Consider the following 25,834-nt stretch of genomic DNA (forward strand, 5'->3'; position numbering starts at 1 on the left):
CTTATTTCAGCAATTAACAACAGAATATGAGAAACATTATACAAGGAGCATGTTCATTTGTGAGTTTTCAATTAATGAGCCTACAGAATACAACAAAAGATCTAAGGTGAAGTTGATTGGTGAGTTCATGACTGCAGTCTATTTTTGAATTAAAAGTCATAATACAATAACAAAACATATATATGTTGTGATATAGAAATTCTTCGGCGCACAATGTCAAATTCATATGAAAGTTGTAAAATTACACAGTCATTAATATGATGAAAAGTACAGTGAAATTGCTTCACAATGAGAGTAACCATACTTTACATTTTTATCTACTGTATTTAGTCTCGAAATACATACAATACATCATCCCTTAAAGTGTAAAGCTGAAAAAATGAATGTGAAATGTAATCTGAAAGCTAAATCATAATGTTAGTGTTGGACATTCCACGACAATGTTTACGTCCCTTATTACACTAATACCCTCCAGATCTAATTGTTTTCATGAATTGCTAGCATGCGTTCTGTGTTGGTAGAGCTAGTGGTTGGCATTATCACATTGATTACCCACCATTTCATATCTCTAGTGGAGCGGTTTAACATGACAAAGTGTTCCACTGAAAGGGAACGTTCCCTTTAACATCTGATATGCAACTGGTAGACCAAAAAACTCAGCTGCACTACACAGAGTTCCGCAAGCAGCGGAGTGCGTTAAGTCATGCCTTTCAAGCTGATTTTTAGCTCTGGGTGTTTGTTCCAACACGATTGGCACCATGTGCAGTGCAAGAGGCTGCTGCTTCTTTCTGCCACTCAAGTAGATTTTCTACTTGAGCGGCAGCTTCCTCAACGCGAACAAATGGTTTCTCAATGCGAGCAGTCACGTTGAGAAATTTCGCTGAGAAGAGGACTAGCATTGGATTTTCCCAGCTCAAGCTCCTCCGCTTAACGTTGGCGAGCGAGGAAAAAACTCCACTGTGGAAGTTTTTCAGAACTCTACGTGCTCTGGGACCAGAAAACTGCACAGAGTGGAGTTCACCGCCAAGGTCGACTTCAGACAACCTGGCAAACCTGCGGCTAGTGGATCAAGCATGGAGGGAAAAAAACACAACCGGTCTTCTGGAATCACCATGAATTTGCATGAGCTCCGAGAGATCGCACCCTTCTCTCTATCTGCAATACAAAATGGACTCTTTAGTGCAATCCAGCATTCATAGAGCTGGGGAGCTATAAAGACTTTCGCTCAGTTAGAGGAAGGCATTCATGGTTTATTCTTTCAAGGTATTAGGCACATCTTTATGTTAGCCTATGTAGAGGCTTTGCCTCTAGGGAAAGATGGGTATCAGTTGACAACAGTAACCCACCATTCCCAGAAACATCCTGACCTCTTGCTGCGTAGTGTGAGGGTTCATTTTCAGAGTGTCAGACATTCTCTCCTGCATCACCTTTCTTACGCCTTTCAAAAATTCTATTTTGAAACCAGAATACGAAGAGAACTCTGATCTCTGTGTGCAGTGGAATGGAAAAGAATGCTTGACACAAATTGAGCACTGTGAACCCTTCAGCTTCAAAGGGTATTGAAACAGTATTACAGCAGGATTCAGCACCATAGGCAATATGGGATAAAAACATTTTTTTTAATGTTTCTTGTATCCTGTACTTTTTGTTAGGTTTTTGCAGGCCCAAAATTGGGGAATTACATGGACTCCCTAAGATCTCTTTCAGCATTCCTTGTTGTATCATGGACCGAATAACTGGGGCAAGTCTAGTCACTGTCTCTGGTGAGAGATTGAACTGGGGTGTGTAGAGATACTCTGCACTTGGTTTAATAGTTATTTGTACTGGCCCTACACCTTTTATAAGGCCAGTATTATTGCCTGAGAAGTCCCAGACTTCAGGTTTTACATAATATTTCAGATCAGAGGGCAAATTGTCTTTAGTCATCATGGGAAACAATCCAATGGCCTGTTTGGCCAATTTAAAATTAGCATTCTGATCATGGTTCTGAAACTCAACACCCTCCTCTGTACAGTAAATTATGCAATTTAACTTGCAGAGTAAGTCCATGCCTAATATATGTGCACACTACAAACTGAAAGCCCTCCACAAAGAACCCTATCTTTACCGGCGCTGTTGCAGACCCAGGGTTCATTATATCTTTATTGGCAACACCTGCAACTTGGACTTTTTTTCTCTTGGGGGAAAGGTTTGAGAGTTCTACCATCCTAACAGTAAAACAGGTAGCTCCAGTGTCAATCAAAAATGATACATAATGACCATTTACCTCACCTTCCGTGAATAGACCACTCTGGTCTGATACTAGGGGGTCCATTATGATGTCGGGCGGATCGCCACCGCCATGGTGGCGGTGGCGATTTGCCCGACATAAATGCCCGCCTGCCACCCTTTTCCCCCCCGCCACATTACAATGGCGGGGGGGGACCGCAACGGAGGCCAACACCGCCCGCCACTTTTCCGTCCCGGTCGCCTTGAAAAATAGGGTTCATATGGTGGCGGTGTCTGTCAGACACCGCCAGCCATATTTGGATGGGCGTCTGCAGTTGCTTTTCCATGGCGGCAATGCCGCCATGGAAAGGCAGGCGGATTTCACTCACCCCGTGCGGGCCCCCAGAGTGATGGAGAGTACGGGGGTGCACACGGGGGGTACCTGTGATACCTACTGCATTAACATAATCAAAGTGGCAGGCACCGCGCGGTGCCTGCTGCTTTGATTATGCAAATGCTGAAATGCTTTTTAGCATTGTGGCGGCCGGTGCAGAGAGCACCGCCCGCCACAATGCTAAAACTACAGGATGTGCCTGCAACTGTGGCGACTGCAAACACAACAATGATGGACAGAATGTGGATCAATGTCACACATTCACCCCAGTCCAAAGATCTGGGCCCAAATCCATCGTTTTTCCACTCCACACCACCCTGGGTTAGACAATGGCGATATGCAAATCAGCGCTGACCCTGTGCCCCATGGGAACAGTCCAGTCCGAACTACAAAAGCCATGTCCTTCCCAGAACGGAAACAAGCATCCGAGGACCGGCCCGGTTTCGAGGTAACACCTCTCTTCAGCCCGGCTAGCTTGATTCCAGTGGTGTGGAGTGCCTGGGACTCACGTCTGAGCATCCCCAGTACACTTAGAGCGGTAACTGCAAACACAACAATGATGGACAGAATGTGGATCAATGTCACACATTCACCCCAGTCCAAAGATCTGGGCCCAAATCCATCGTTTTTCCACTCCACACCACCCTGGGTTAGACAATGGCGATATGCAAATCAGCGCTGACCCTGTGCCCCATGGGAACAGTCCAGTCCGAACTACAAAAGCCATGTCCTTCCCAGAACGGAAACAAGCATCCGAGGACCGGCCCGGTTTCGAGGTAACACCTCTCTTCAGCCCGGCTAGCTTGATTCCAGTGGTGTGGAGTGCCTGGGACTCACGTCTGAGCATCCCCAGTACACTTAGAGCGGTAACTGCAAACACAACAATGATGGACAGAATGTGGATCAATGTCACACATTCACCCCAGTCCAAAGATCTGGGCCCAAATCCATTGTTTTTCCACTCCACACCACCCTGGGTTAGACAATGGCGATATGCAAATCAGCGCTGACCCTGTGCCCCATGGGAACAGTCCAGTCCGAACTACAAAAGCCATGTCCTTCCCAGAACGGAAACAAGCATCCGAGGACCGGCCCGGTTTCGAGGTAAACCCTCTCTTCAGCCGGGCTAGCTTGATTCCAGTGGTGTGGAGTGCCTGGGACTCACGTCTGAGCATCCCCAGTACACTTAGAGCGGTAACTGCAAACACAACAATGATGGACAGAATGTGGATCAATGTCACACATTCACCCCAGTCCAAAGATCTGGGCCCAAATCCATCGTTTTTCCACTCCACACCACCCTGGGTTAGACAATGGCGATATGCAAATCAGCGCTGACCCTGTGCCCCATAGGAACAGTCCAGTCTGAACTACAAAAGCCATGTCCTTCCCAGAACGGAAACAAGCATCCGAGGACCGGCCCGGTTTCGAGGTAACACCTCTCTTCAGCCCGGCTAGCTTGATTCCAGTGTTGTGGAGTGCCTGGGACTCACGTCTGAGCATGCCCAGTACACTTAGAGCGGTAACTGCAAACACAACAATGATGGACAGAATGTGGATCAATGTCACACATTCACCCCAGTCCAAAGATCTGGGCCCAAATCCATCGTTTTTCCACTCCACACCACCCTGGGTTAGACAATGGCGATATGCAAATCAGCGCTGACCCTGTGCCCCATGGGAACAGTCCAGTCCGAACTACAAAAGCCATGCAACTGTGGCGGGCACATCCTAATACTCCCCACAGGACCCCCGCCCTTATAGGGGGCGGTCCCGATTACCACGAGGATGGCGGGCGGGCAAAGTCCGCCCGCCATCCTAATGACCCCCTAAGTCTGTGCCAAGTACACAATCTTCTTCCCCTCTCAGGCTACATCATTGTGATTGATAGAATCCATATTCTCTGGAAATGTCAAAGACTGGTGACTGTTGGAAACTGATATGATTCTTAAATACATTTGGGTTGGCTCCAAGAGATGGGTTTGCATTGTGTCTTGAATTACCCATGCTTTGTGGCGCCATTGGGACTTGAGGCCTCTGCATCTTTATGCCTGGAGACATATGAGGGTTCTGAGGTCTCTGCATCTGCATATTTTGTGCCTGCTTCAAAGTTACATTTAGCATTTGACCATCACCTGACATTCTGTCCGAATTAAGCGGGCACTCACTTTTCCAGTGTCCCAACTTATTACAATAATGTCATGGCTTAGACCCTTTAGGAGGCGCTATATCTACTCTAATTTTGGATCAATCAGTGCATAATGACCTCTACCATGTTTACCACCATTCCCGTTACGCGTCATCGATCCTCCTCCTTGGATCCCGATTTCCTGCATCCCCCCACCAACACCCTTATTGTAACCTGTACTTCTCATGAACTGAGCATTCTGAAATCCTTTCGGCGTTACTCTGTCTGGGCCATCATGAATTTTGCCTTAATCTTTTTTGTTGCATTTCCAATTCATCACCAAAATAACAAAGTATTACATCCAGAGGTTTACCTTACCAATAAATAACATTCTGCTGAATATGCGAACTGATCTTTGGATGCAACCCAAGAACAAACTGGGACACAAAATTGCTCAAATTTCTTCTCTCAGGGATTTCAATACCTCTATGCTGTCGGAATACCTACATGAGGCGTTCAAAATAGGCATGGACTGATCCTTAGCTTTCTGTGTAGTTTGTTTTATCTTAAGCCAATCTATGCCTTTCTGCCGAACCTTACCTTTCAGGAAATGTATTACTTGGTCATACTTCAACCTGACTTCAGGAAATGGAGCATTTTGTATGAATTGCCCTAGGGTGTGCTGCATTTGCCCATTGTTAGACTACTTTACATTTGGAATACAAATCAATAGGAACCATGATGTCAAAAAAGTATCCAAATCCTCCCATAACACCTTTGGAAGTTTCAGGAACTGCTGAACTTGAGTGTACCACAAATCAGGAATTTCTCTTGATTTTGGAAATTGGTTTGTAAATGCAGCAAGATCGCCTTGACTCAGGGCACATGCAAATATCTGCTTCATGCATCTTCATTAGGGGGAAAACTCCAACTTCAGAATTGTTCTGTACACCTCTTTTCAACACTCGCCGCATGTTCCTTTTCTTTCTTGCTCTTACTCCTTTGAATCTACTTGTCCTTGATTTTTTTCATATTACTTAATTTCTGCTTACTAATCACTCTTTTAGATGTGCCATCAACCCAGTGGTCCTCCTGTCAGTAAAAGTACTATTCCAACTCCAAAGGGTGCTACAGTAGGGAAAGCTTTGGATAGCGTAGGGGTAAAAATTACTATTCCAACTCCAGAGGGGCAAGTAGGGAAAACGTTGGATAGCGTAGAGGTAAAAATTACTATTCCAACTCCAGAGGGGACAACAGTAGGGAAACCATTGGATAGCGTAGGGGTAAAAATTACTATTCCAACTCCAGAGGGTGCTACAGTAGGGAAAGCGTTGGATAGCGTAGGGGTAAAATGTATTATTCCAACTCCAGAGGGCGCTACAGTAGGGAAAGCATTGGATAGCGTAGGGGTAAAATTTACTATTCCAACTCCAGAGGGTGCTACAATAGGGAAAACGTTGGATAGCGTAGGGGTAAAAATTAATATTCCAACTCCAGAGGGCGCTACAGTAGGGAAAGCATTGGATCGCGTAGGGGTTAGAATTATAATTCCAACTCCACAGACTGCAACAATAGGAAAAGCGTTGGATAGCGCAGGGGTAAAAATTACTATTCCAACTCCAGAGAGTGAAACAGTAGGGAAAACATTGGATAGCGTAGAATTTAAATATAACATACTTATAAAAAAAAAGTGTATTTAAAATAATAAATAATTAAATTTTTTAATAACTCTACATCATTTACAAATACCCATTAATAATTATTAAAAACATAATTAGAATTGAATATATAATTAACAATAAATTAACAATAAATTAACAATAAATACCAATAAATATGAATTAATAAATTAGTCACCAAATAATAAATATTGAACAATAAAATATTTGTTTTAAAGTTTTTTTTAAATTATTTAAAATTAATTCACAATTAAAAAATATTAAAAAATACAATTATTTTTCATACCAAATAATACTTTTTATGAAACATTGATTACCAATTCATTAAAAATAATTTCCAATTCCGGACTGATTTGCTTATGGCGATGTCTGAACTGGGGTGGCAGAGAGGGCTAAAGAACGGTGATGGATTAAACCCAGATCTATTGACTGGGTGTGAGTGTTTGATTGGTTCAGATGCTCCGTCCATCACCACCCCCTTTTGCTCCGCTTTGTTCGCCGTAAGTTGGCATGGTATGCTCAGACGTGAGTCCCTTGCTCACTTTGCCACTGGATTCAAGCAAGCCTGACTGAAGACGGCTGTAATGCCAGAAACCGGTCCTAGGAAGCTTGAATCCGGTCCAGGGAAGGCATGGCTTGGCAGTTCGAACTGGACTGTTCCCATGAGGCATAGGGTCAGACGGATTTGCATATGGCCATGTCTGAACTGGGGTGGCAGAGTGGTCTAAAGAACGGTGATGGATTAAACCCAGATCTGTTGACTGGGTGTGAGTGTTTGATTGTTTCAGATGCTCCGTCCATCACCACCCCCTTTTGTACCGCATATAGTGTAGATGGCATGTTAAGCCCGAAAAAAGACAGCTCTTCCCTTTCCCTTATCTTTTATGGAAATAATGAATAAAAATTAGATAAAATCCACCATAAAATGGATTATGTGTTTCAACTAAGAAAAAACTCAATTACATCGTGGCCAAACTCTACAATGCATTAATGTCCGTGATCCAAAAGCTAAGAGTTAACGGTTCATGATCATCTCAGTGCTTTGTTGTGAGTTTTTAAAGAAGTCCTGCACTGCTTTGAAAAATGTGCCTATTCTTGCCAATTTGAGGGGGACCATGATGCTAAAAATCCAGTTCATTGCATGTTCCTATACCATGAATTGAGAAGAGTGGCTTTAATAAGGATCGGCGGGAGTCGAGCAAGATCGGACAGCTGCACAGTAGATGTAAAAGAGTTTCTGATTTTTAGCCGCAGAGTCTACACTTAACTACTTTAGAAAGTTAGAAAGCAGTGGCCAGTTAGGATTAAAGTCTTTGATTTGTAATGCCAGCATCCTTACTGCCAAGATTTTGGTCAGGCAAGCTTTCCCTATTGTGTAGTTAAGGTAAGGTTGTGCCCTAAGTCCAACTTGGCTTTCATTGTTGTATGATGCTGCCAGGGCCCTTAATGGTGGTGTAGAATTATTTTTTTTCAAGTATGTGATTTTTCACAGCGCAGGACATGCTGATTATATGACCGATACCAGTGCACCACGCACACCACCAACCGACCAATACTAGTGTGGCAGGTAATGACGTGGCTTGCAGCACCTCGCAGCGGCTAACCCTCCATCACAATTAACATTTGCATGAGCAATAGTTCATGAACACCAAAGTAAAAACAAATCTCTTGTCTGTTCCACTAAATAAATTCAAAGTTATCACTCACTCAATGGTATAAATAGGGAATAATGCTTTACAGATGTTATCGCATACGCACAAGTGAAACCTTGAACATCTGAAAATCACCCTGACTAGTACAGTTTGCCCTCTGTGAAACATTATCAACACTAATCGCTTTTAGTACACTCTCACAACAGTAGTTTGATAGTTCCCTATCTGAATTGTGTGGCCCAAGCACTCATGGGAGTTCCCTTCGCTTTCTTCATTTGGAATAATTCAATAGTATTTCCAATCACTGCCTTTGAATGTAAAGGATGTACACTATAATGTTCATACATTTCTTCACTTTTGGAGATGTCCACTTTTTCAACTTGACCACTTGAAATTTCGCTATCATCAACTCAATCGATTTCTTCTTCTTCCACATACACGTTTTTGTAGTAAACATTGTTTTTTATGAGATATAACGTAGCCTTTTGCACTTTTCTAACATCTACTAATTCTTGCCATATTTTCCGACACGTCGTAGGAACACCATTAACTAGAATAACTACAGGTTCAGTTACCTCTTTCTCTACACCAACAGTTTCAGGATTCTTTTTAAAATCTAAAGGTAAATACACAACTCTTCCTTTTAAGCCTCTTTGTAGATCTGATAAAGCAGCTTTCCTGTTTTAGGCTCCATACGAACAATAGCCTGAGAAACTGGGAACGCCTACTCTGCATATCATTAACTTTAGTTGTCGCTCTCATCTGTGGCAATGGTTTTTGCAGAAGCTATCACTGGAAAACTACCGATATCGGCAGTGTGCATTAGGTTAAGAATGGGACGATAGGAGGAGCTTCGCGCGCATCCGTGATGGCCGCGTGAGCACAGGGCTCCTGAGACCCTTCACCACCTCCCGCATCTATCCTGGATAATATCCTGATTTGACTGAAGATCATTGAGGACACAGCCCGGCTGATGTACTAGCTGCTTTTGGGGACGAAATCGGACTTCGGGTTCCTGAGTTACGCCATCCTGTATTTTGTGGCCTTCTCCGTGGGATCACCTGGGCCTTAAGTTGTGACTCTACCCGGACAGTAATTCAACAACAACAGCTGACGAAGTCCAGCCTGCAGCCCCACTTCACTTTCAGTTTCGTTTCTCCTGCGTATCGTATCCCCTCATCGGGGTGAATGCTGAACGCGGCTGGCGCCTATGTCAGTTCATTGGGCTTGGGACTAGCGACTGTGGCTGTGAACTCATATTGATTCGTCTCTACCTCTGGTGATCTTGTGGGTGACTTCTGAGGAGCCATTTGGACCAGGTCTCAAGCTTCCCTTCAAGGCACCCAACTCGCCATGACGGGCAAGCCCGAGGGTGACAAACGGAAAGTTAAGACCACCCTCCGTGGAGGCTCAGCCCAGACGAATGTCATGGCCCGCTACACACTTCCTAAGGGATCCCCCGGTGGCGCACCTAAGATCCGGGATGAGACTAGTGACGATCCTGCCATGTCGGCGAACTTAACACTACAGGACGTGATGGGCGCCATTGAAGGCATCAAAACTTCTATCGGCCAACAATATGAAGCTCTGGCCCTGAAACTGGATACGGTGGCCATTGATGTCAATCTAATCAGAACAGATCTGGCTAAGACAAACGAAAAGGTGAAGTCTCTTGATCTAAAGACATCCAGCCTCACGACGGATATGTCCGACTTGCAAACAGAAGTTTGCAACCTGAGAACTGCTAATGACTTCTTTGCTCGTCGCTTGGAGGATTTTGAGGGCCGTGCACGACGCAACAACGTGCGTATTATTGGGGTCCCGGAGGACTCTAGCTCACTCTCCACTGATCTTCGAGTAGATGACCTTATCCTCAATCATCTCGCACCCAAGGTCCTGAGCAAATTCTTCGCGATCGAACGTGCACACAGGGTGCCGGGGGGACAGGCAAAGCCCGGCTTTCCCCCCCGTCCAATCATCTCCAGAATCTTTAACTTCAGGGACCGCGACGCCATCTTGCAGGCTGCACGGACAAATGGTCCTACGCAGTTCGAGAACGCTGCAGTGAACTTTTATCCGGACTTCTCCCAGTCGGTCCAGAAGCAACGGATGGGATTTCAAGGGGTGAAACGGCGGCTTAGAGACATGGAGTTGAAATATGCGATGTTGTTCCCGGCCCGGCTGCGTGTGGAATACGACGATCGGACATTCTTTTTTCTCTGGCCAAAGGAAGCGAGTGATTGGTTGGACACGTTGCCTGCTCGTCGTGCTGGCCGAGACCATGCTGGTGGCGCAGAGGTGGGCCTGATGGACCAAGAATGACAATGGTGCCTGCGTCCTGAACACTATCCACCGTGGACAGCTGCGGCTCACTGACCTCTTTGATCGTTCTATGGGTATCCTGGGGGGTGGCGGAGACAGAGGGACCCTTTCCTCCTCTGGGGTTTCTTTGTGTAGATTAGTTGTTGTTTTTGCTAGGGCGACAGGCACACTGCAAATTGGGGTGGCTTTTGAGTCTGTGCAGGGGTGCAGGGTGGGGGGAGTTTTGTCGAGGATCATTGGGGGCAGGGGGGGAAATTGTGTGGGAGTTGTTTTCTTTTTTCCTTTTTCTTCTTTTTCAAGGCTACGAACTGTTACGACTTCGGACATTGGTGTGGTGCTCGTTCTGAGATGAGAGTTCATCGTGGGTCTGGATGGGGGTAGGGGGTTGAAGATGCTGTGCTGGAATGTAAATGGGTTGGGAGATCGGATAAAGAGAGGGGTGGTTATGCAGCTTTTGCGGCGCCTCTCGTCCGATGTTGTCCTGCTACAAGAGACACACTTGATTGGGAATACTTGCCACGCTCTCAATAGGCGGGGTTACCGACTTGTTGCTCATTCTGGCTTTACTTCTAGTTCTAGAGGGGTGGGTATACTGCTTAAGACCTCACTCCCCCTCGTGGTTGATGAAGTGGTTCTTGACGCTAGGGGTCGATATGTTGCACTGGTAAGAAGGTGGGAAGGGAAAACAGTTTCATTGGTATCAGTGTACGTCCCTCCTGGCTTACAATCCACAACATTTGGAGACTGGGGGCGGGTGGTTTTGGGTCTTCCGGAGGGTGTTCTGATACTAGATTTTAACTGAGTCGTCTCTGGCAGGGCGGATCGCTATCCACCCAGGGACCTTACAGCTGCCCACTCCTGGTTGGGTGAATTTTTGGAGACATTGGGGCTTGTGGACTGTTGGCGGTTAATGCACCCAGAGCAGACGCAGTTCACTTTCCACTCGGGCGCACATGGTAGTCTTTCTAGATTAGATTATATCCTAGTGCCGGCGGCCCAGTCCTCCTCGATTGGAGAGATTAGACACCTAGCTAGGGGTATATCAGACCACTCCCCTCTCTGGTTCTATTTTAACTCGAATGCAGGCGATGAAGGGAGGGTGGCTTCGATTAACCCCTGGTATCTTCTTAACCCCAAAACCCGTACTGAGTTGATTAAATCATTAAAATTGTATTTTGCAGAAAACGTGGGGCCCGTGTCCTCGCCTGTTCCATTGTGGGAAGCTTTCAAGACTGTTATTAGGGGACAGGCATTGTCTTCTTTGATAGGGTGTGCCAAGAAATGTAAAAATGAGGCAGTTGTTCGTCTCGAGACAGAAATTACTGAATTAGAGACTGCATTAGAGCGCAACGTTACTCAAGACGCATTGCATATCCTCGATCTTAAGCAATCAGAATACAAAACTTAGTGACTGATGCTGCCAAGATGATGAGTAGGAAACAACAGGGACGATTGTATGATGTGGGCGATAAGGCAGGAAAATTGATTGCCTGGTTGGACAGAAAGGAGAGAGCGAGTCGTGTGATTCCTGCGATTGAGAAAGCAGACGGTGTGCATGTGACAGACCCGGTTGATATTGTTGGATGCTTTGCTGATTATTTCCGGGAGGTTTACACCTCGGTGTCCGACAGACCCGAGGAGGATTCTCAGTTGTTGCTTAGGGATATCACATTACCTTGTTTGTCAGAGTCTGATCGGGACAGTTTGGATGTCACGCCCTCGGTGGATGAGGTAGCTCTGGCGGTGCGCTCTATACGCTCCGGAAAGGCCTTGGGTCCCAATGGCCTCCCTATCGAACTGTATAAACTGCGCCCTGATATGCTAGCGCCATACCTCCGTGATATGTTTTTGGCTGCGCGAGAAACTGGCACCCTCCCTCGGGATCAGCGTCTTGTGACCATTGTGGTGATCCACAAGGAAGGTAAGCCTAGGGATGGTTGCACGTCTTATAGGCCTATTTCGCTCCTGAATGCTGAGCCCAAGATTCTTGCCAAGTTACTTGCTAACCGCCTTATTACAGTGATTAGTGATCTGATTCATCCGGATCAGTCGGGCTTTATCCCACACCGTAACACAGCATTGAATTTAAGGCGTTTGCATGGTGTTCTCGCGAGGGCAGCGACTTTGAGTGAACCGGCCATCTTGGCGTCCTTGGATGCCACGATGGCCTTTGACACAATTGAATGGCCATATCTTTGGGCCACACTCGCCAAGTTCGGCTTTGGCGCTGGTTTTATTAGTTGGATTAAACTCCTGTACAGTACGCCACTGGCGCAGGTAGTGGTTAATGGTCGGGTCTCCATGCCCTTTGCCCTTGGAAGGGGCACGCGGCAGGGTTGTCCGTTATCCCCGCTTCTATTTGCTCTTGCGTCGGAGCCACTCGCTGCTTGGCTTCGGTGGGAACCCTCTATGAGGGGTATATATTGGAATCCGAACTTTGAAGATCGTATTTCATTGTATGCGGATGATATTTTATTGTACCTCACGTCTCCCCAAAAATCGCTTAATGTGTTGTTTGACGTACTTCACTCCTTCCGGAAGAACTCTGGTCTTGTTATCAACTGGTCAAAATCCTATATTTATGTTCTCGCGGGGGTGTCCCCCTTCTGCCGCGGGGTTGCCCCATCCAGGTGTCGCAGTCTGGTTTTAAATACTTGGGTGTGTTCATCTCGCTGGACCCTGCGGTGCGCTATGATCGTAATCTACTCCCCCCACTCCAACGTTTGCGCTCGGATGTAAAGAGCTGGCGTAAATTACCATTGTCTCCGCTGGGGCGTGCAGCCCTTTTTAAAATGATGTCCTTACCGTGGTTTCTCTATGCACTCCAGAACAGTTTTGACGTGATTCCGTCGAAATATTTCCGGGAGGTAGAATCCTTGCAGAGGCAATTGATATGGGATGGACGTTCGCGCATTGCTCTTCCAAAGTTAACGCTTCCCTGGTATGATGGCGGCATAGCACTTCCGGATATTCGAAGGTATTATTGGGCTTCCCACCTTGCCGCCATCAACCATGGAATGTATGGTCCGGCGTTGAACCCAGCATTTGAAATGGATAGGTGGCTGCTACCGGGTGGTGACTATAACAGGGCGCTTTATTCGGGATCCGCCCGTTTAGGTCTCTCAGGACCTACCGCTATAGCCGTGCTTATATGGCATAGCGCGAATGCGGCTATGGGCTGGAGAGATAGAATAACCCGTGCAACTCCACTTTACGCCTCCGCAAAATTGGGTTCTCTGTGGAAGACTAAGGGGTTTGACAAATGGGACACGATCGGTATTAGTAAAGTACGTGATCTCTGGGTTAAGGGAGGGGTAAAGACCTTTTCGGACTTGCAAGTGGAATATCAGCTGAGTGATAGGGAATTCTTTCGTTATGTTCAAATGCGTCACGCCTTGAATTCAGTTTTTCCGGTGGGAAGTGACGTTCCGGAATCTTCCCCCCTCGAAGATCGTGTATTGGATGGTCATGTGCCGGATAGCACCATTTCATTGTTTCATAAAAAGATGATTAATGACCGGTCATGTTTGCTTGACCGCCTTAGGGACACCTGGATTGCTGATGGTATTGAATTAGACGACGAGGACTGGCAGTCCGCAATCTCCTCTCCCAGGGAGGTTGCGATTCCGGCCCGCCTCCGCCTGGTCCAGATCAAGATCCTCCATCGCATCTATGTCACCGACCCCCGCCTGATTCATATGGGCTACTCCGCGGATGGCTTATGTAAGCGTGGTTGTGGTCTCCTCGGCACCTTTCTTCATATAATTTGGGAATGCCCTGAGGTGGTGCGTTTTTGGAACCGTATACATCGTGTGTTGAGTGAGGTAACGGGTATTGTGATGATGCCAGAAGCCCGGCAATGTCTATTGAATGTATGGGGACCGAATGATTATGATGTGCCACAGCTTCGATGGGTGACTCTTGCCAATATGGTTGCCAAACGAGATATTGCGCAATTATGGGGGTCCCAGAGGCCCCCTACAGTGACTGCCTGGAAAGAGAGTATGGATTGGTGCATGTTCAGAGAGAAAACTGTGTATGTGGCGAGAGGTAGACCCAGGAAATGGGGGAAAATTTGGAACCAGTGGAACTCGTACCGGGGAGATATATGTACGCCCCCGCTCACAGAGATCTCTAGTCCTCCCCAATCGCCCTGACCCGGCATTCCTGCTATGATGTGATGTATTTTATTGTTCATATGCGATTCTTTCCCCAGGCCCCCCCCCCCGCCTGTAATCGACGACTTTTGTTTTTTGTTATCGTGTATCTCCCGTCCTCCTTGAGCACACGCCTAATGATTGCACTATTGTTATATTGCCTTGTTTGTTTGTTGATGTTTTATTATAATAAAAAGTTATAACAAAAAAAAAAAAGAATGGGACGATAAATCTTTCGCCACTTTTGCTGCGCTAAAGTGCCGATAACTCGGCGATATGTCCTTGAGAATATGCCCCTTCATTTTTTTTTTTCGTCCAGATTCGCACACCCATCCACTTGAAAAAGAAAAAAGTTTTTTTTTGGTCCTGGGCGTGCTTGTGGGATCCCCTGAGCAGGCCTAGGGGTCAGGGTCATGAGAATCTTGTGATTCGCATGTAGCTACAACAAACATCTAATAAACACAAGGGCTCGTTTTAGAGCCACCCTATAACCCAAAAGTGAGGACTTATCGCAGAGTTATCGGCACTTTAGCGCAGCAAAAGTGGCAAAAGAATTATCACCCCATTCTCAAGTTGGTGCACACTGACACACTGCCCACAGGCTGAAGGTACAAACACAGCGGACAACTAACATCCCCCGCAGACAAAGCTGCTGGCTGATCTGCACCTGGTGGCCTCTGGTACTTTCCAACCAACAACTGCCAGAGTCGGAGGAGTCTCACAGCCAGCCCTATTAAACTTCCTCACACATGTCTTGGATGCATGTTCACAAAATCAACAGCGGGCCCCTGTATCTGCAGCACACGCTTGTCCCAATTCGTAGTATTCCTGCACAACCAACCCCAACCCCAGCAGTTGCCTTGTGCCTCTGTTCTCCCGGTCCAAGAATGTGGTTTCTAAAATGGGTGTGTGCCAGTTCATGAAGTCCAGTAGTCAACAGTAGTGGAAAAACAGTACTTTATTACAAAAACATAAATTAACAACAGGAAAACATCAAACAACGAGTAAGATTCTCAACGGGGACCATCATCACGGCAACTTGTGGATCCAAATAACTGCAGATCGTCCTGGAAATCCCAATACAAGTCTGAAGGTCCGTATTCAGAAACCTTTTGGATAAATGGTGACAATGGTCAAGCGTTAATATGGTCACAACCGTAATCTGGTACAATGTATTGCACTTGGACAAACTGGAATGCTTACAGGTATGATCAATCCTGCACAAAAAGAGCATAACATAAGTTTGTGTGGTCGTAACCTTCGTAGGAAAGAAAAGGAAGGTTACGATCACATGATTTTCTGTTCCAGTCTCATTATGCAGGATTTATCATACCTGTAAGCATCACGGTGCGTTTCAGCTTCATACACCTGCAGCTTCACTTCACCCACACTGCGCAGGAATAGCTGGAGACTAAGTAAGGTAACCACGCCATAGTAGGCTTCCCGCACGTGCTGGGGGCAATTGATTGCACACATGTACTACTTGTGCCCCCTGCTGACACTGCACACAATCACTGTAACAGAAACCACACGCATTCAAAAAATGTGTAGGCAAAACTGGACCACCGGGGCCTGTACACTACTTCCCAGGCAGTGTGCATGATTCCTCATCTGTCCAAGCAGCACAGCCCAGTCCCCATAACGATCCACCCCCCAGCAATGACTGCCCGACCCTGGTCATCCAGACCTCCATGCTCACCTGCCACCACTGGCGTGTCTCCAAGAGGGCCCACCACGTGCTGGAGCAACCTCCTCAGCCGCCGCTGAATTCTGTGCAATAGGCCCCCAGCGCATCCTGCTGCTTCGCGCGGAGGAGTCTTGTTTGTACAGGCTGCTGCCTTTGGTGTTCAATTCAAATAGGGTCTTGATTGTCAAGATAGCGTATGGAGGCCTACACATCATCGCAGGTTGGACACCCGCACAGCTCTGGTGGCACTACTCAGTGCAGCTCAAGTCAACGCCACATGACGGGAAGCCCGTGTTGGCCAAAATGCCTCGGCTGCCACTAACTTTGTGCACTTCAAGTCATCGCCACGTGGCGGGGGCCAGGGTCAGCCAAAGTGTCTCGACTGCCACCAACTCTGTGTATCTCAAGTCATCGCCACGTCGCGGGAGGCCCGTGGTGGCCAAAGTTTCTCGGGTGCCACCAACTGTGTGCACCTCAACTCATGGGCCCTTTTTGATTAAATATCGGGGTGCGGACGCTATCATGTCACCTCCAGCAGTGGGGAATGTGATGTGGTAGGTCCCTATGCCCTCATGCATAAATAATAACCACACGGCCACACCCAAATAGAGAGTGGAAATGGCGTCGAGCACGTGCGCCTGGTCCTTTTTATTGGCAGGGTCACTTGTCCTGTGACGCCGTGTTGGATGGGTGTGGTGTGGGTGTAAACCAGCCCTGAGGGAGTGGCTTTGGCATGCTGCAACTAGACCTGTGACCTGTGATCGGGAGATCACTGCAGGGAGACCTGGGACATGTAGCATTGCAGTTCCCTCTCGGTTAGCATAAGCGGAGTGGGCAGGCTTGGCGTATGCCAGTCCAGCATAGGGGTGTGAACAATGACCCCGGGGCTCTGGGCGTGGTTCTGTCCTGGGCTGGACAAGGAAGTAACTAATGGATGTGTCTCTGTTGTGGTTTCTGTGCCACCCGGAGTACAACTGCTAATGTTGCACCCTGTGACTCAAGTCAAAGAACATGAGATATATGGACGTAAGGGGGAATCACTGACCCTACATTCATTCCATACTTCTACACTTGAATGATCATAGACATCTGCGTGAATTTGAATGTTTAATGCACATTCAGTGGAGTGTTGTCTAAGGTATTTTCTTCTCTTGTTTTTGGTATAGCCAGTACTATGTACTCTTCCAATCACTCCGCCAATTCCCAAGCACTTATAAATTCACCATGCACTCTACTTGCAGTACTCAAATCATTCAGTCAGTACCCATGTACTCATGCAATGACCCAGGCACTAACACATGCACTGCTACAATCCTCTGTACACTACCCATGCAGTCTTCTAACCAACTACACACTACTCATTCCCTTCTGAAATTTCCCAGGTAGTATCCATGCAGTCCAGCAATCACCCTGTTACTCCCCATGCACTGCTCCAATCACCCAGCCAGTATTAGGTACTTATCGAATCATTTCGTCAATTCCCAAGTACTTATAAATTCACGATGCAGTCTCCTTACAGTACTCAGATCATTCAGTCAGTACTAACGTACTCATGCTATAAAAGATGATCATATAAGGTGTTAATAATTACGTTTCTTTTATTAGTTTGTACAAAGGTAAAGTTAAATGATGCCACATAGTTTAAGATTGAATGGTGAAATAAGGTGCTATAAATTAGGTTTCTTTTTGTAGTCTGAACAAAGGTATAGTTGAATGATGCCAAATAATTTTAAATACAAAGGTGAAGATGTAGAATAAAAGTGTGGTTTTAAAAATGCTCATAAAAGGTGTTGATAATTACCCTTCTTTCTTCAGTCTGTTGAGAGCTATACTTTAATGATGTCACATATTTGTAGATATAATGGTTAAGATGTAGCTCAAAAGTAAACAGCCACATATTAGCCTTGCAGGCATGTTGTTCTTATCCACTTAACTAGATAATATGTAATGACTGATCTATGTGTTCAGATTGTATTTATACAGTTATATGTATGCTTACTGAACTATTGAAAGGTGCTTGAACGATTAGAGGATGCAAAGGTAGTGAGTAGGTGAATTTCAAGCTACTTGAGTAATGATTGACTGATTCCATATTGTGCAATCACCTAGTTAGTATCCAAGCAGTCATGAAATTACTCCACCACTACCTAAACAGTTATGAAATCACCCAGGCACTACCAATACACTCTCCCAATCAGCCAAGCACAACCCAGGTAGCCATGCAGTAAACCAAGCACTTATAAATTCATCATGCACTCTCCTTCCAGTAATCTAATCATTCAGTCAGTACCCATGTACTCATGTAATGACCCAGACACTAAGACATGCACTGCTACAATCCCCTGTGCACTACCCATGTAGTTCTCTAATCACATACACACTACTAATTCTGTCCTTCAATTTCCCAGGTAGTACCCATGCAGTCTAGCAATCACCCTGTCACTACCCATGCACTCCTACAATCACTCAGCCAGTACTAGGCACTTATCCAATCACTCCGCTAATAACCAAGCACTTATAAATTCACCCTGCACTCTTCTTGCAGTACTCTAATCATTGAGTCAGTATCCATGTAGTAATACAATGACCCAGGCACTAACCATGCAGTGCTACAAACACCTGTGCACTACCCAATCACTTAGACACTACTCATTCACTCCTTCAATTACCCAGGTACTACCCTTGTGACCACCTGGGCTTGCCCCGAAGCGGTCGCTCCACCACGCTCCATTTCTTGCTGCCTGATCGTGTGCCTCATTGCTGCCTGCTTCCCTGCTGCCTGGACCCGTGACCGCGCGCATTGACATAGCGCTTGGTATCGTAGCCTGCACAGAGATAATAGTGCCCATTTGCGCAGCATTGCCGATTCAAAACTAACATAGCCTGCTCATTATAAAATTGAAATTGCATCTGCTGATTAATTATTGTGCACGTTAGCGCTTCATTGTTGAGAATTAAATTGGCGTAGCCTGCTATTTGTTCATTGCCGGTCCTCGGCTGTGCCCCGTTTCGATTTTCAGCTGAAGTAGCCATTTTGTTGTTGTCGTGTCCACCCCTGACCCGTGTCTCCTCCCCTCTCCCGCCTCCCAGCTGACCCTCCCTCCCACAGACAGAGTAAGCTCGTCTCTTCCTTCCTAACGCTGTGACCACCTGGGCTTGCCCCGAAGCGGTCGCTCCCCCACGCTCCATTTCTTGCTGCCTGATCGTGTGCCTCATTGCTGCCTGCTTCCTTGCTGCCTGGACCCGTGACCGCGCGCATTGACATAGCGCTTGGTATCGTAGCCTGCACAGAGATAATAGTGCCCATTTGCGCAGCATTGCCGATTCAAAACTAACATAGCCTGCTCATTATAAAATTGAAATTGCATCTGCTGATTAATTATTGTGCACGTTAGCGCTTCATTGTTGAGAATTAAATTGGCGTAGCCTGCTATTTGTTCATTGCCGGTCCTCGGCTGTGCCCCATTTCGATTTTCAGCTTAAGTAGCCATTTTGTTGTTGTTGTGTCCACCCCTGACCCGTGTCTCCTCCCCGCTCCCGCCTCCCAGCTGACCCTCCCTCGCCCCCTCCACCATCCATATATGACAGATGCTCCCGCGCTCAGCGTTCACGCGCAGCGGACGCGCCCCATGCGCGCCGAAGGTGCGCCAAAGGTAAGCCCGTCTACGCCCGTCCGCGCCCGGACCGCGCCCAGCGCCAGACCCCCTGACCCCCGCAAACCGCTCTCCTCCCGCATAACGTATGCCGCCGTCACCCTCCTAGCCCTCAACCCCGGACGCACACCACAATGCTGCGCAGCTTCCCCAGGACACACCCACGGACCCTTCGCCTGCCACTCCTGCAAGTTCGCCTGCATCAGGACCATCGCCAAATCCACTAACTCCAAACAGAGCTCCGACAACAACCACCTAAAGTGCATCCTGCTCAACACCCGCTCGGTCCATAGACACGCCACTGAACTCTGGGGCCTACTCGACACTGCTTCACCGGACATCACCTTCCTTACAGAAACCTGGATGAACGCCCCATCAGCGCCAGACATCGCCATAGCCATCCCGGACGCTTACAAGATCATCCGAAAAGACCGCACCAACCAAACAGGAGGAGGCATCGCCATCGTCCATAAGAACACCATCAGAATCACAACCAGCGTGGACAATAACCTTACTACCGCTGAACACCTCCACTTCCAGATCCACACCGACCCCAGAACCACACTTAGAGGCACCCTCATCTACAGGCCACCACGAAACCGTAAACAATTCAGCGAAGACATCACTGACTTCATCAGCCCACATGCCCTCGCCTCCGAGAACTACATTCTACTGGGAGACCTCAACTTCCACCTGGAAAAGAAAAACGACAGCAACACCACCACCCTTCTGGACAACCTGGCCAATTTTGGTCTCAAACAACTTGTTGACACCCCCACCCATATAGCCGGACATACGCTCGACCCAATTTTCACCTCCAGTAAGCACATCTCCTTCAATCACACCACAGCTCTCCACTGGACGGACCACAGTTGTGTTCACTTCAACTACAAAACCACCTCGACCCACAACCCCCCACAAACTATTCCACGAAGAAACTGGAACAAAATCACCACCGACCAACTCCTCACATCGATCAATCAAAACCCTCCCGCCCTCTCATCGGACCCAAACCAAGCGGCCACCAAACTCAAACAATGGATCACTCACAGCGCTGACGAACTAGCGACAACAACGCCCAAAACAGCAAGGAACTATTCAACATCGTCAAAGAATTTACCAACCCCACCACAGCCTCAAACGACATTACTCCCTCCCAAGAACTCTGCGACTCTCTATCCTCTTTCTTCTATAACAAAATCGCCGACATACATAACAGCTTTAAGAACATCTCCAAAGAACAGTCCACTCCTTCCTCCTCCGAACCTAAACCGCCCTCGAACATCCTTAACACCTGGAACCCAATCACCACTGAAGACACCACCCGCCTAATGAACTCCATCCATTCAGGCTCGCCAACCGACCCCTGTCCCCACCACATCTTCAACAAAGCAAATTCCATCATCGCACCCTATCTCCGTAATGTCATCAACTGCTCCTTCAACTCCGCTACCTTCCCAGAAAGCTGGAAACACGCCGAACTCAACGCCCTCCTGAAGAAACCCACAGCGGACCCCTCTGAACTCAAGAACTACCGCCTCATCTCCCTCCTCCCATTCCCTGCCAAAGTCATTGAGAAAGCCGTCAATAGACAGCTCGCCGCCTTCCTCAAATCCAACAACTCCCTCGACTCCTCACAGTCCGGATTTCGAGCCAAACACAGCACTGGAACCGCCCTTATTGCAGCGACAGACGACATCCGAACACTACTTGACAACGGAGAAACAGTTGCCCTCATCCTACTCGACCTCTCCGCCGCCTTCGACACGGTCTATCATAGCACCCTCATACAACGCCTCAGCAACATCAGCATACAAGGAAAAGCCTTAGACTGGATCATCTCGTTCCTCGCTGGGAGAACCCAGAGAGTCCAACTTCCCCCATTCAAATCAGAGGCCACCGAAGTTATCTGCGGAGTACCACAAGGATCATCACTCAGTCCCACCCTCTTCAACGTCTACATGAGTCCCCTCGCATCCATCGCGCGACAACACAACCTCAACATCATCTCTTACGCTGACGACACCCAGCTGATCCTTTCCCTTACCAAAGACCCTAACACCGCCAAAACCAATCTTCATGAAGGCATGAAAGAAGTAGCCGAATGGATGAAAAACAGCCGCCTAAAACTTAACTCAGACAAAACGGAAGTCCTCATGCTAGGATCATCCCCCTCTGCCTGGGACGACTCATGGTGGCCATCGGCCCTGGGCATGGCACCCATACCCACAGACCACGCACGTAACCTAGGCTTCATCCTAGACTCCTCCCTCTCGATGACCAGACAAGTCAACGCTGTCGCATCCTCTTGCTTTAACATACTTCGTATGCTCAAAAAAATCTTTCGTTGGATCCCCACTGAAACAAGAAAGACTGTCACCCATGCTCTGGTCACTAGCCGTCTGGACTATGGAAACACCCTCTACGCCGGAACCACTTCCAAATTACAGAAAAAACTCCAACGCATCCAAAACGCATCAGCCAGACTCATATTGGACATCCCGCGCCAAGCTCACATTACCGGTCACCTGAAAGACCTCCACTGGCTTCCAGTCAACAAGAGAATAACGTTCCGTCTCCTCACCCACGGACACAAGGCCCTCTACAAACTAGGAACCGAATGCCTCAACACACGACTGTGACTTAGAACTTAGAACTTAGATCCTCCAATCAAGCCCTCGCTGCAGTTCCACGCATCCAAAGATCAACCATGGGAGGAAAATCCTTCTCCTACTTGCCGGCCAAAACCTGGAATTCTCTCCCCACTCACCTTACCCAGAACCACGTTTCCTTCAGGAAGGAACTTAAAACCTGGCTATTCGATAATTAATGCACCCCCTTCCCCCAAGCGCCTTGAGACCCTCTGGGTGAGTAGTGCGCTATACAAATTCCTGAACTTGAACTTGTTGGAGGAACCTGCTGTGAAAAGGAAGAAGGGGCGTTTGGGTCTTGTGCCACCTCATTAAGTTATTTCCTCCTCTCCTCTCTAACTAGGTGAACCGGGTACAGGGTTTCCAGGTGCTTTTTCATGCTGCTGGTTCCGCATGAGTATTTTTTTTCTGACCCTCTGGATAAAATGCATTGGCAGATGTGCAAGTGACCTTACGGGCGTTCACTTTTTTCTTGCCCTCCGATACTGAGAAGAAGGCTCATACAATACTTTCTGTCCTCTTCTTTACTGGTTCAATAATTTCTTCTTCCTCCACATCGAAGGGGTTGATATCTTGCTGACTAGAAGCCATAGTGTTGAAAAAAAAATTCGAAACACACACAATTTGAAAAAAAGATGAGAGTTACAAGAAGCAGGTCTTGTCACTAACAAAGCCAAATAATAAGAGGAATATCACAAGGATGGATCCTCCCTCTTACAGAATGAAAAAGATTTAAATCAATCAGATTCTTTTCCTGCTGACATGAAGTCACGTAGGGTGCGAGCACCCATCGCTTACGCATTGCGCACCCATAAAATATAGCATACATAATTATAGAATGTAAATAAATGTTTATACAATATTTTAAAAGGGATATTGGTAAAACTCTTTATTTCAATTTGGTATTCTAACTTTCAATAGCAATATTTCAAACTTTGAAAATACGCTGAAGTCGCAGCAGCGGCGAGATCACGGCGCGACCCCTGAAATACGTGCGAGGAGAGGATGCGCACCGTACGCGCATACGTTGCTTTGTCATGAAATTTCGTATCGTCAATATTACACTGAAAAAAATTGTTTGTAAAGTAAATTAGTCAAACACTATAGCAAAAACATGTATAGATAATTTCTAGAATGATATTTCATATTTTTCAAATTACGCTGAAGTAGCACCCCAGCGCAACTTCTTAAATGTGCAGTAGCGAGATGCGCGCAGCCATCATGTATGGTGCATGTAGGGTGCGCGACTTCTGTGAAATATAAAAAAAAGATTGAATATACTTTTCCAAACTATAAATTATTCCCAACTTTGGTTTAATATATATATATATATATATATATATATATATATATATATATACATATATATATATATATATATATATATATATATATATATATATATATATATATATATATATATATATATATATATATATATATATATATATATATATATATATATATATGTTTTAGTGGTGTTATAGTTAGCTGGACATTTTACTCATACAAAACCATTGAAATTGCTCCTATATAGTAAGTTGTACTAACTATATTTCGCGCACCCGCAATCCACTGCTGATGATGTCACATATTAGATCATTCATGACATGGTCAGTGACATCACTGATGACATCTCAAATGACATCACTGATGACATCACTGATGACATCATCCAGTGAATGTGGTTTGCTTCGATATTTAAATATGCATTATATATAGCAATTTACATTGAAGGATGAGTGTATATATATATATATATAAATATTTGGATGGAGGATTTAGTAGCAATGTAATTGACTGTTTACTTGACCAATTTATAATGTCTCACTAAATATAGTGGATAGTGACTAAACTGTGTGAATATCTGTATCACTTTGCCAGTTGTTGTGTAAACTGATTCTACAGTTGGTTACTAGCTATGTGAAAGTCTATATTAGTTATTGATTAGTTAACTGAGTATTTGTATGGGAGTGTGAAAGTGTGTGTGGTTCGGTGGGGGTGTGTGACTGTCCAAAGATGTGTGAATAGTTGATTCAGTAGATATATGAAGTTAAAACTACATGTTCTAACAGTTTGGGTGAGGGAATCTCTTTATGGGTGTGGTGATGAGCAAATCTATTTCTCAAAGGTACAGGTCCAACAAACTAGAAAAATAAAAGGCAGTGTATGTGTCAGTTGTTGTATATAAATAAGTATACATAAGACACAATGATTGTGTGAGTGACTGTATGGATAACTGTATATTTGTAATAATGATTTTATAATTCACTAAGGATGACTTACTATCTAAATGAATAGAAGAAGTGGTGTTTGTATAAGTGTTTTGCTAAGTAAATATGTAAGTATGATCCATTGTTTGCATAAGTGAGTAGGATGACTTCATACGTGAATAGGATGCGTGCTGTTGTTTAATGTCGATATAGATGTAAGTATTTTTGATAGTGTTCTATTATTCATTGACAGAATGTAAGAGTGAATCCATAGGTAAGTGATTAGATGTGTGTATACATCTATGAATCACTGAGTGGATTTTTAGATACTTGTATTGCTGTGACAATGGATTTAAATATGATACTCTGAATTTTACAAAGAGTGATGAAAATTGTAATAGTGTATGAAAAGGTGTATGTGATTGTCACGTGGATGTTGTCATCAGTGATGTCATTTGAGATGTCATCAGTGATGTCACTGACCATGTCATGAATGATCTAATATGTGACATCATCAGCAGTGGATTGCGGGTGCGCGAAATATAGTTAGTACAACTAACTATATAGGAGCAATTGTAATGGTTTTGTATGAGTAAAATGTCCAGCTAACTATAACACCACTAAAACTTATAGTTTTTTGAGTGAATTTCAAAGGTTTTTTAAAAGCTAATTCCTAACTATATAAGGCCTGAAACCTATGGTTTTTTCAGTGAATTTGAAAGGTTTTTTAAATGCTAATTCCTAACTATATAAGGCCTGAAACCTATGGTTTTTTCAGTGAATTCGCAAGGTTTTTTAAATGCTAATTTCTAACTATATAAGGGCTGAAACCTATGGTTTTTTCAGTCAATTTCAAAGGTTTTTTAAATGCTAATTCCTAACTATATAAGGCCTGAAACCTATGGTTTTTTCAGTGAATTTCAAAGGTTTTTTAAATGCTAATTCTATTAGCGGATAACGTTTAAATATATTAATATCCTAGTGGGACCACCTGAGCAGCCCTAAGGTGTCAGGGTGTTTCTACCCTGCCCCCTTTTTGTGTTCTACACGTTTGTTTTTCTGCTTTCTTGTGCCTCAGTCTACTAAGACC

At 45.7% G+C, this 25,834-nt stretch overlaps 1 protein-coding gene and 1 long non-coding RNA gene across 4 annotated transcripts in view; one reads left to right on the forward strand and one right to left on the reverse strand.

Annotated features, from left to right (window-relative positions):
* Positions 1-25,834, reverse strand: part of LOC144763913 (cysteine-rich secretory protein 2-like) — a 387,595-nt gene that overhangs the window by 214,670 nt on the left and 147,091 nt on the right. The gene's annotated exons all lie outside the window — the stretch shown is intronic.
* Positions 1-25,834, forward strand: part of LOC144763914 (uncharacterized) — a 685,449-nt gene that overhangs the window by 64,534 nt on the left and 595,081 nt on the right. For all 3 annotated transcript variants that reach the window (XR_013596274.1, XR_013596275.1, XR_013596273.1), the window contains exon 2: positions 11-119. This is a non-coding gene — a long non-coding RNA (uncharacterized LOC144763914). The remainder of the gene's footprint in view (positions 1-10; positions 120-25,834) is intronic.

Source organism: Lissotriton helveticus, chromosome 6, assembly GCF_964261635.1.
Source record: "Lissotriton helveticus chromosome 6, aLisHel1.1, whole genome shotgun sequence".
Taxonomy (NCBI): Eukaryota; Metazoa; Chordata; class Amphibia; order Caudata; family Salamandridae; genus Lissotriton; species Lissotriton helveticus.